Genomic DNA, 12,661 nt, shown 5'->3' with positions numbered 1-12,661 from the left:
TAATACAGAGGCCATCTCCAAAAAGCTGGGAGATCCCTTCCCTCTCCTTTTTACACATCACTGCAATTTTTGCCGAAATAAACACCTGCACCTTCTCGCAGTCTTCAAAGACTACCTGTCCTGTGGGGTGGGGAAGGGAGTGCAGGTTTGCCTGTTACCTTGGCTCTCTTAAAGCAAGACCATGCTGCCCTTCAGTCGAATTTTCCTGATGGATCGCTGGAATGTTATGATTCTGGAACTACACAAGCTCCGGGAGCACATCCTTGCCATGCATGTCTGCACAAACACAGACAAATCGAGCACCGACAGGGTACAGACGGAGATGTTGCAAAAAGGCAGTGCTGGCTAGTGGGGTAAGACAAGTCTCAGGCACCAAGGAGGTGGAGAAATTATCCCCCTGAAGAGGTGGCAAAGTAATCTATTTCTTCTACCCTGGGCTGCAAAATGAAGTACCGTTCAAATGGATGGTTCCTGGTGATACCCAGTGCAGTGGCAGCGCTCCGTAGCAGGCAAGGCAGAGATTTATGACACTTGTGCGAAGTCTGCTTCTAAAAAGGTGTGGGCCAGTCTGCCTCTCCCCCTGAGAAGGAAGGCAGCAGATAACACCCTGCTCTGAGAGGGAGCTGTCAGCATGTTCAGCCCCTGGACATCACACCCCTGCCCTGCCAGAACTTTCCCTTGTCAGGTGCAAGGGACCTGCTTTGGGTTTCAGGACACTGAATGTCTCCTCATCAGGGGCTCAGATATTCCCTCCTGAGCAAACAGCACCAAGGGAGGTGTCTGAATTTATTGCACAAGGCAGGTATAGTCTCTGTGTTTTAATACATTTTCTGTATTTTGTACAGGGCTGCAGCTACAACAGCAAATCCATAATTCCTCATCAGCTCCGTGAACATCTGCTGTATATAAACTTTTAAATGGGCATGACTAACCTGCCAGTGCCACTCTGAAGCATGGGAAGAAAGTATAGAAAGGACTCTCAATGCAGAGAGGGTGCTGGGATTCTCCCCTTACTCTGTATTTTGGGTGCAAACGCTTAAGGAAGGCGGAAACAAAAGACAGAAGTTCTATCAATGTCTCTCTATTAATTTTATAATTTTTTAAACATAGGTGTCCAGAAAAATCTGGCACCAGCTTTTATGTGTTTTGCTTTTAATGGAGAGCTGATGGGAAATGTCAATGTTATTCATTCCCTCTATCAACTTCTGCTGTGGGAAAAGGTGGGCTCCCACCCTTTTCCACCTTGTAAAATATTACATGTGTCCCATCTGCCTACCAGCCCCACTGGGGCTCGTTGACTCAGCAGAGTTTACAGAAGACCTAAACAGTCAATAGGAGAGGGGTACATTGCAGAAGCAATTGGGACATTGGGCCTAATGAGGTCATTTAGGAGTTCTCTCCTCAGCCTCTCCAAAATATGAATTTTTCACATTTGGAATATTATGGAAGGTAAGATGTCACGAAAACCAGAAAAGGAGATTTCAGAGAAATACAGTACCATCAAAAGCCTCAACTTCTTTTCAGATGAGATTTTGTAGAGCGCAGTGACACAGACAAGTCTCTTCCCTGGGTCAGTACCAAAGTAACAATCCAACAGTGTGCAAAACAGCTCTGGGCTACATTTCTAATAAAACATGCAGAGGACCTGACCACCTTATGCAGGGATTCAGTGAAGAAACAGTGAGCAGTCATGTAATTACAAGCTATGGTAATGGTACACGGGGCCTCCCTAAGGTTGCACAGACATTAGCTGTGGCATTTCCTAACTTTTAAGTGTTTGACTTAGTAACATTAACATTACAGTAATGCATTTTCGGTATCATTTCTCATGGTTTTCTTTGAAAGCCAACTTAGAAGCTGTTGCACGTTGCTGTGGAGGCTGGGGTGGGTTAGCACCTGTGGAGCTGTAATACAGGACTCCACCACTTCAGCCGGCAGCGCCAGCAGCAGCTCGGCTAAAACGGCGCTGACAAGGGGATCAACCGCTGGAAGACTGGGAGGACACTTCATTCAGTGGTTTGACAGTGCCTTCCTGACAAAGAAATTGCTGAGAGACAGGAGCCCTAAGCTGATCTTCAAGGAGGAGAGCAAAGCACACTGTCATGGGAAGAGACTCTTTGGACCCTGGCTCCTCAAACCTGCATATCTTCTGTTCCTGTTGGATTTGCTTCCATTCAGTTGACTCCATGGACTACTGCTTCTCTTGTTTTGTAGCTTACTTCCTCTCATGTTATTTCTCCCTCTCTACACTACTACTTGTCACAGTCTGTTCCTCATCCCATTGCCCCAGAAGAGGCATTTCCTCAAATACCTCTTCCCCTCTGCTCTATCCCAGCCATGAATATACCCTGAGCACAGAGGAAAGCAAACTGCTTAGCATGGAAAATCAGGCCACGTGGTGTTTCAGACTGCCTTAACTAGACCACTCCTTGCAAGACTGCTTAAAACTAACTCGGGTATCATAATTTGCAATCCACAGTGTAGACATATCAAAATGTCCTTGTTCTCATTTCCACTGCTTGCTGCCATAGCAACCCCTGGTCAAAAGGAAATTTCCATTGATATCAGAAGGAGCAGCATTTCACCCAGGTGAGTTTTTACTATGTGGCACATATTTTATTAGCATGTGTTCCTGATACGGAGATCCCCAAATCTCCTATAGCGCCTAATGCAGAAATCACTACTGTTAAGTCCTGCTCTCAGCTGGTCCCCTTCTACTGAAAGCTAAAGAAGTCAAGGACCTCCTGCTTTCTACCTGAATATCATCCAAGAGCTGACTTGTAGTCTAAATAAATGCAAAAGGCCAGGAGGAGCTCCAGAATATGTACATCACCTTTCCCTCCTGGGATTTATATCACAGATTTTAACATACGATGATGATCTCTAGCTTTGCATGGTACCCTCTTGCTTGCTCTTCCTTCATAAAAATTATTGTGTGTATCAGGGAGATTTAGCCAAGGAAGTGATAGCAAAGCTCAGTCTGTCTGATCAGTTGAATAAAGTTTTCTGTTTTCTATGGAAAAGGCAATCAGTGCTGTAACAAGTTTTCAGACTCATGTGTGTGACACTCTCTCCATATATTGCTACAGAATTGGAAGAGGTCTTCATGAAAACTGTACCTGGATTTGCCATCGGCAAAAGGCAGGACTTATGAAAAGAAAAGCCACCAGAACTGCTCCTCACTTTCTGATTTCTACATGCATCACTTAATGCCAGCCAAAAGCAGGACATGGAAATGGCAGAGTACTTACTCCTTTAATGTATATAAAGTATTCTGCAATGTAACTTGTAGCACTCAGTACAGTTGACAAGAGCTGACATTAATGGAAAATCAACAGATCTGGGTGGCACAGAGAGGAACTTGGTTCCTTCGCAAAGAAGGAGCTCTGTCTATTTGAAAAAATGGTATTTAACTATGTAATCTCAGGATGAGTTGTATAAATATATTCCCCTAGATTTATTGGCTTGTCTTCATAAACAGCTGTGAGCCTGTGCTTTTTGTTTAGAGATGTAAACCAGCACAGCAGGTTGGAGAGGGTGAATACACAGTTATTATTCAGTATGTAAGAAATTAGAGAAAGAGACTGGGAAGTCCACTTGTTACAGAAATCAACTCCTTGCTTATCTTTTGGGAAAGCATCCTTCCTAACTTACATCACTGTGCTCAGTAGGTAGCTTTGCACGTTAAAGGGAAAAAGGTATCATGCCTTGCATCTAGGTCATTTCTGACATATATGACATTTGATTTTCTGGGGCAAAACAAGCAAGCTTGTTCCTTCCTGCACTGATTACCAGAATCAGCCCTCCCCACCCCTCACTTCCCCCCTCCCCCCTCCTGCTCCAACTATATCAAATGCCCAGGATTGGTTCCTAAAGCACCTTTTACCTACAGTGGGCAGTTCTCAGTTCCCAAGGCAATTCCTTTCAGAGATTTGTTGACAATAGTTAAACGTAAAGGGAAAAAATCAGTGGGTCTCCATATTTTTACTCCCCTAGACAATCCAAATATAATGGCCTATTTTGTGGAAGAGTCTCTCTTTTTTTAAAAAAAAGAAAATACTGCAAACTGGTCTATGAGAGACATTTGTTCTTTTGTTTTAGTGCACTACCACCACAGGATGATGTGCTGAAAAGTGAGCCATACCCTCCTGGGCACTAGTTCAATCCCCTTGCCTTCACTGGAAAAGCAACAGTGCAACCTAGGGGAACTCCATAAAACATCTGGTTGAGAAGACAAGAGAAGGACTCTTGCTTTTCTCCCTCCTCGGCTGCAGCGGGTCAAAAAGTAACATTTTGAAAGTGTAATTTTACAAAAAGTTAAGGAAATCTGATGACTGGCTAAAAAAGCAGATCAATGAGGACATGATTTTTGCAGGTAACATATTTTCTGTAGATTTACAAGCAAGTTTATTGTGAAGGCTCCCAAAGATTTTTAAACACTTGAAAACATTAACTCTCTACCTTCTATCATGATCCATGCTATTGTTACCAACTGCAGCTCCGCTTCAAAATAAAATTATTTTAAACACCACTGTGTTTTATATCCAGCCTATTCTGCTCTATTCTATTATATTTTATTCTATGATTTTTGAAAGAAGCATAAGTATCTCAGGATGTCAGGAGGTTTAATTTTCTCTCATACCTTCATGGGTAGACAATTATAATTCTGATTTGAAGAACTTTAAAGCGGACGCCTGCCCCACTTCTGTTCTAAACGCTGACGGGAAACATGCTACATATCCCTCTTGCTAACTTTGGTGCTGTCACACAGTCACAAATCTTATTTCCTGCATTTGGAGGTGACAGGTATTGTGCCTCTGCTTCCAGCCTTTCTTATCTAAAGATGCCTTGTTTCAGGAGGCTTTTCCATAGGCTCAACGATGAGGAAAAATTGTAATTATTGTCATATTCCTCATTCTAGACAAAACCTTTGTAAGAACAACAACATTGCTTACAGTCTGGGGAGCTGTACAGCCACAGCATGCCAAAAACATGAGATTGCCACCAAAATAACCCCACTGAGGCCTTTTGTTTTCTCTGTCCAACCGTTAGTTTTGTTTCAGGGACAGCTGCAAAAGGGTCTCTATGGCACATACCACTTCATCTCTTAGACTTGGATATAAATAGAGTGGGAAGCCAAAAATCCAGAGGAGGGTGTAGAGTTCTGACTCTTTCCTGCAGCAGATATAATTGTCCATCATGTTCTTCCACTGGGTGAAGCCATGAGGGAGGAAGACACAGATAGGGTTGATTTCTACCTCCACTCTCTCCACAGACAGAGCTGCAGCTTGCACAGTGACTGGAACACGACTGGCTCGGGAAATGAACAGTAGCACATCACTCATTTTTCCTGCCTGTTTGCTCCTAATTATCTTGCAATACATCTCACTGGTAGTTTTATCATACAGAAAGACAGAAGGTCCTTCTGGTTACAGCACATAATGACGACTTTTAAAATGGCTTGCTATTAATTCCTGGGAAAGCCTGTCTCTTTCTCCCCCTCTCAAGCTCACTGCCTCTCCTAGGGTTATTGTTTTGTTTTTGAGGTTTTTTTGGGGGAGGTAGGATGGCAATTCTCTGATAATGTATCCTGATTTAAGGAAAAGAAGGGACAGCAGAGGTGGCTTTCCCTTTCTTTTGATGAGCCTATGGCCACACTGAAAGAAGTGTCAACAATCTCAATAATTTAATTTTGGTTAATATAACACCTCTTTCAGGCTTGAGCTATGCAACTCCTGCGTAGCCCTTAGTACAAATCAACAGAACCACCTTTATACTTGTCTTCCAATATTTCTCTCCAAGCTCAGAGAAACAGAGAATTGCTAGAGGGCAATGAACTCTCATTTTGCCATTGACATTTCTGCAATCCATCTCCCTCAGTTGGGAGACCCTTTCACAGATCCGGAACCTCACCAGCATAAGGAAGAATTAGTATAATTAAGAATTAGACACAGGGTCTCTAAAATGGGAATCATAACAATGACTAACGTCACAAGAGTGTTTTCAGAATTAATTCATGTAAGTAAAGCACTTACAAGATAAAAATGTAGGAGCTGCCACATCAGATTAGACCACTGCTCCATCTAGTAGAACATCCCATGTGCGACAAACAGCAGCAATTAATGCAGGCTAGCAGAACTGGGGTCCCCCCTCTGTGCAGGAACAGAGTTCAGTCTAAGAATAGTCAACACTAGTCCTTGGTAACAGCATTATTTTATTACTTAGGTGAGATATTTAAGCCCTTACAATTCATTGTCACTAAACAAAGTGGTCTTGCAATGAAAGGAAGGAACCAGGCTCAGCAAGAGTCGGGTACCATGGCTGCACATCCATTCTTGTGCAGGACAGTTTCTGATCAGGAGTTTCTGCTTATCAGTAAGAGTACCTAAAATCATTGTGAAAATCTCAAGTTTCAGAAAGAGTTATTGAAAAAAATGTACAGTAGGACAGAAGTACTTTTAAAATTGGTATAGAGAAAGACACATACATACATGCGTAGATGAACAAGCTGGTTAAAAAAGTAACCTCATCTTCACTGGCTCTACTTTGGGCAGGGTGACAGGTGGACCCAGATGATTTAAGGAGGTTCTTTCTGATTTTTAATATTCCAGGATTCTGTGAATCCACAATTTTCCATGTCAGAGCTCTGTCACTGAACATGAAGTAAATTATGGTAAACATAATTTTCAAGGAAAATATTATCAGGGAAGTTTCTTGGGTTGAGGATAGAAACTCTAGCTCAAAATGAAGAGGCCCCCCACGCTTCCTCACCCACTGGAGGAGTCTTGGTCCTAGTCTTTTAAAAGCTGGTTTCTTTATGAAAAAGTTTCATGAAGTTTCATTCTCATACTCCAAAATTGCAAACATTTTCATTGTGGGACACTGCAGTTTTCTGGACAGCTCACCTATATGACTCTGCATTCTGCAAGTACCTCCAGACCAAACATCTGTTGTGTCAAGTGCAATGACAATCTTTTGTGATATTTCACTATGTTAGATGGTTTGGCAAATTTATTTTAATTCTCACAGATTTTTCACTTTATGAAACAGCCTTCTCTGAAAAGTAAATGGATAGGTTCAGATGAGTTTGTCTTAATTTAAGAGTTAGATTTTAAAATTTAGTTTTAGTTTTGTATTAATCATGCAGTGTTTAATAGCAACAATCTGTACTATGCAAAACCCTGCTGAATGACAGAGCCACAATATGTTTCTGTGCATGATTCTATTCTATTCTATTCTATTCTATTCTATTCTATTCTATTCTATTCTATTCTATTCTATTCTATTCTATTCTATTCTATTCTATTCTATTCCATTCCATTCCATTCCATTCCATTCCATTCCATTCCATTCCATTCCATTCCATTCCATTCCATGCTTTGCTATGCTATATTCTACTTCTGGACACTGTAATGAAAACCCCAACAAATTAGAAGATAATCTGTGAAAAAACAAAATCCCTCATAACTGACCGAACCATAAATCAGTCTTACATGTCTGGGACTGGATCAAGTACCATCAGTGCCAGATTATTACATAAGAATATGTTAGTAATGTAGCAGCAGTCTAGTCTTTTAAGATGTGAAAGAGCGTTATCTAACCTCTCTGCAAAGTTCAGGAAGAGGAGCCATATGTCCAAATAATCATTTTCTTGCTGGTGTTTAACATGTCAGTTTTTTCAAGGGGCCTATTTCAAGTTAAAAAAAAAAAAGAAAGGCGTGAAATGCATTTTGTTTTTTTTTTTCCTTTGGCAAAAGCAGCTCATTTTCAAGCTTGCAAGGAAACAAGAAAAACAAAATCAAATGTCAAGTAGATTTGCTCTTTGTTGTAATTAATACGCAAGCATTTGCTCGTAGATGGCCTGAAAACAAGTGTTGCCAGTTGTGGTGTTATTAAAAGTAGTTCTCAGGGCTTTAAAGCACCAAATGTCCAAGGAGTGAAAATCCCAGCTCCAACCAGTGGCCCTAGGCCAGTGTCCATCAGCAGAGGGTCTGACCACAAAGGAAGGACAGCGCGAAGCCTGATGGCCGAGGATGCGCCATGTGCTTGCAGCACCAGGCCCTACGTGCGATGAGACAACAAAGAAAGGTAGGGCAGACTTCTTCAGAGCGACAGGAGGTGAATGACTACCTGAAAATCAGGAAATTCCAAAGCCCCACGCTGCAGACTATATGCATGTTCACTTTCTGGTCGAGGAAGCTACGTGAGATTTCTCTTTGAGTCAGAGCAATGTAGTGGATAAAAAGGCCCTGTCTAGCCAGGGGGATTTCCTGAGGCCATCACAGACCAGCTCCACACGCTGTTAAGAGGCTCGTTTTCATGAGAGTTCTTGTTGCATTTGTATCGCTGGCTCCAGGCCCCTAGAGCTTCAAGTGCCACATCACAGTGCTACAAGCCCAGTGCTGAATGCTTGGCACACGACCAGGCATCTTTCCGTCCCTCTCTCTGTTCCCTCAAGTCAGCAGGTGGGGCTCCAGGGCTCCATCTTGTTTTGATTTTTGTGTGGAATGTTTTTCTCAAAGAAGGAAAAAATGGAGACAAAACTTCCCATTGAATATTTGCTATTCTCCTTCCCCCCATGTTGTTCTGTGGAGCTGTTTGGAGATAGAGAGAAAAAACACTTTTTTTTTTGTTTTTTCCCTTCATCAAAGGAGCTTGGTATTTTTCCTGAAATGGGATGCCGGAAACACTTCATCAGTGAGGGCTACTGGCCTGAGATCTGCTCATCTTCACATCAGGATGCATCAGTAGCAATTTCAGTGATGTCACCAAGAGTACTCTGACAGAAGTCTCCCCTAGCCAGATGTGGGATCAGCCCTGCTGAGCCAAACTCTTCCACAGGACCAGCCAGGGCCCACAGCCCGTGCCAGGTCACAGAATGGGTGAAAATGGATGCAGGGCAAAGAAAACATAAACCTCTACCAACTTTCCCTGTGAAATAATCATAAAAGTGTTGGAACTCAAATGCTGGAGGGAGGAACTAGGGGACAAAGCCAGCACCAGCCGAGAACCCTACCAACAAAAGTGTGTGATTCTGGCCAGGATAAGAGAGAACCAGGGCAACACATATTATTTTGTTACTTACTTTCCCACACACTGATGTCCAATGTGTAATTCTCTGCTATCATCTAGGTCACTGCTGGATTTAGCCCTATGGGTTTGAACAATTAATTATTTTCAGTGATAGAACTATTCCATTTTCAAAACTGGTTTGAACAGTAGATTAGTTCTAGATTAAATAATTTAACTACAGATCAGTAGTAGGTGTTTGTTCTACATTAAGTTGGCATATCATTGAGCAGATATTATTTTTGAACATTTCAATCTACTTATTAATTTATAATACTACATCATAAATTGGCTGAATAACCATCACCTTAGAACCAACCCCCTCAAAATTTAATCCCTTCTCCAAAAAAGCCTTGTTCAATCTTTTAAATGGTCAGCTACATGAAGAAAGGAAGGAATGTAACCAGAAAGGCTAAGAAAAGAAAGCTCCTTAACTCTGTGAGCATAAACTCTCAGGTTGCTTGACCTTAAAAAAATGCTATGCCTTGATTTCTCCATCTCTCTTTTACAGTGGTACCTAATTAATTTATTTCTATAAACACAATTCAGTTATTTATGTTTTTCAGCAAACAACTTCTCAGCAAATTTCTTGAAATTACCCTTATTTCAAAGAACTATGTGCTTAGGTATTCTGTTAAATCCAGATTCCTCCCGTGCCTCAGTTTCCCCTACGGTTAATATTACCTCCATACTTCACAGAAATCCAGGGAAAGCTAAGTCATTAACAATCACTTAGTAACTGCAAATCCTTGGGCAGAAAATCTTGGAGAATGCCTTAACATTAGATACAATTGAGGATAATTGAGGAAGAAGAGGCCCAGCGCTCACACCATAAGAAGTCTTGGGGTTCATGATATCAGAACTAAAAAGATCAGAAGTCAGTTTTGCACAGAACAGCAGCATCTGAGGATGAGTTATGCTCCACTTTCAGGGGAGAGAGAAGGGCTACAGGTTACAGACTGCTCCCTCCCATGCCATTTCTCATTCACAGTGAGAAGGGTAGGCTTCTTCTGCTCTGCTGGAAACAGGGGCACCACACAGATACCTCCTTTCCAAAAGGAAATTCAAGAATGAAAAGAAGAGGTGGATGGAGAAGGGATGAAGGAAGGGCATAATTTCAGTTTTCATCAAAATTTCAGAAGTGGAAAAATTACTTTCCAAAAAGGAGAACACTGGAAATACGTAAACTAAATGGGCTGCTCAGATGCCATATTTAAGATCAACAAATCGTGTTATTGAGGGCTAGGAATGACCAGTTTGGGTTACAGAAATGTGCAATTGGCCAGCTGCAATAAATATGGCCTTTACCTTCCAGCAGTGCTTAGGTGGGGACAAACCAAAATCAAGGCATTGGAGGCTAAGTTCTGAAAGAGAGCAGAACAACTTGTCCTCTCTTTTATTATTGTTATGAGGTCTGAAAGGCTGCAGGCAGAGGATTCATCCTTGGAAAAGCCAGAGTGTACATTATGGAAATAAACTGGAAGCACAGTTAAAGGTTAGCATGTCTTTTTCCCTCCAGTTGCCATTGATGTGAATGAAGCCCATTCTTGCACTGGCAAAGGGAAAGAAAAGATGAGTTAATGTCCCCCTCCCTTCTCTAAATTCTCAGATTTGATGACTAACAGGCTACCATATTTCACTAAGAAAAAAGGCCTGGTTTTTACTTAAAAGCCCCAAAAGTACACAGAAAAAGTAATTCTCAAGGTCAGAGGGTTGTTTTGACATTTAAGAAATACTAAAACAGAATTTGGCTTTTAAATTTGTAAACCAGAACAACTTCCTGACCTGAGAGACAATCTGCCAAATTTCTAGCTGACCCTAGGTTCTTCAGACTAAACCAGAATTATCAGGTATATTATGTTGTCTAGGTGCACACCCCTGATTTTAAAACTAAACTTTGATCAGCCTTAAAAGAACACAGTTTCTAAGACCCTTTATAGCTGTAACACTCAGCCCTTGTCACAGTAACTGAAGAGGCTTTCTTTAATAACTGCTTTGGTAGAATTTTTTTTGCTTACTATTGGAGAATTCAATTGCTTAATATACACTAATAAAAAAAATAAGGGAAATAGAAACATTTCAGCACACAGAACCCAAAAACCTCCTTTTATTTTACACCAAGCCTTTGATCCTCCCACCAATCCTGTTGCAATACAAACCAATTTCATTTAATGTTACATCTGACGAGCCAGACTTCTGGAGAAAGATTGCAAAACTCTGCTAAATCCCTGGGCAAACTGTAAATGGGCTGAGGGGAAGGTTCACAAATTCACCAATAGCACGTACATGCAGGTGGACCACACAAACATAGGTAGCACAACCTTGCTGTGCCAGCTCAACTAAACTTTGGACATATATAGTACCAAAGGGTCAGACTGTTGCTTAAGATGTGTAAGAGATTGCATTGCTTCTCCTTGCAGCCTCTTTCTCTCACAACCCGTCCTGCCTGCCTCCCTGGCCCACCTGTGCAAATTGGGCTGTAAAATAGTAATTTTATTTTAAACAGAGGGGCTGTACTTTCTGCTTTGCCTCTCACACCAGAACAGCCAAACCTGTTTTGCTGTTTCAACTAGGCAAGAGAAATGAAACTTTTAATTGTGTTTTCCTGCTCCTTTTTTTTTTTTTTTTTTAGTGACAGTCTGAAAACTTTCAGCCAAAACTGGCTACACCTTAAGATGCAGTCCTGCAAAGGCAGCTGAGCTGAAGAACAAAAACAACCTGATGGAGTGGAGTGGGAGCAAAGAGAATGCTGTGAAGTTTCTGATCCTTCCTAAATGCATCCCATATGCACCCAAGCTATTTAAATTATGCCAGTTCTTGTATGGACTATAATGGGAAATACTTTCTAACACTGTTTACTAGGCTTGTTTCTCCTACTTCAATCATAGTTAAAATGTAATTGTAATTAATGTTCTGGGGTTTTTATTGTTGTTGTTGTTTGTTTGTGGTTTTTTTTTTTTAAGTTCTGTTCATAATAGTTAGCAGGAAAGCAGAGAATTTGTCAGCCTGCAACGCTGTTATATCCAACTGACCTGGGCATTACAGGATGTAACTTTTTCTCTAGGAAAGGATTTATCTTCAACAGACTACCCAACTTGCTGGCTTCTGCCTTTTGGTAGTTCTTGTCTTTTCTCTATGCAGTTATCTCAACATATTGTCCTCTAGCCAACAAATATTTAAAATTCATACAATCTAAAAGATGACTTAGAAAGCAAGAAATGATGAGTTCTGACAAAAAGATCCCTGAACCTGGCACTTCCTGGTGCTTAGGATATTCACATACAAGAAGGAGCAATACGCATTACAACACAGCTCAGCATTTGAATTTTTTTAGGTACAAGAGTCTCAAAACCCTTAAACACAATAATGGAGAAGTTTTGGATCAGATAATTATTTGTGGAGCTGAGGAAGTGATACTGCTAGCAAAATGAGAAGAGTGCCATTTCCTTCTAATGCCCAGTTAAAGGCTGACTTAGGCTGTAATTCTGGTTTTGGCAGGAGTACAAGGACAGCTTCTTGTGAGAGCCACTGCAACACTAGACAGCTCAAAGTGGAAATGATAGAGGGAAAACAAAAGTGAGGCCTTTTGCGA

At 41.3% G+C, this 12,661-nt stretch overlaps 1 protein-coding gene across 48 annotated transcripts in view; it reads right to left on the bottom strand.

The window, feature by feature from the left end:
• Positions 1-12,661, bottom strand: part of ZBTB20 (zinc finger and BTB domain containing 20) — a 473,003-nt gene that overhangs the window by 90,574 nt on the left and 369,768 nt on the right. The window lies entirely within an intron of this gene.

The sequence above is a fragment of the Cyanistes caeruleus genome, chromosome 3, assembly GCF_971803275.1.
Source record: "Cyanistes caeruleus chromosome 3, bCyaCae1.hap1.1, whole genome shotgun sequence".
In the NCBI taxonomy this organism is placed as follows: Eukaryota; Metazoa; Chordata; class Aves; order Passeriformes; family Paridae; genus Cyanistes; species Cyanistes caeruleus.
This window is presented reverse-complemented; position numbering and strand designations above follow the sequence as displayed.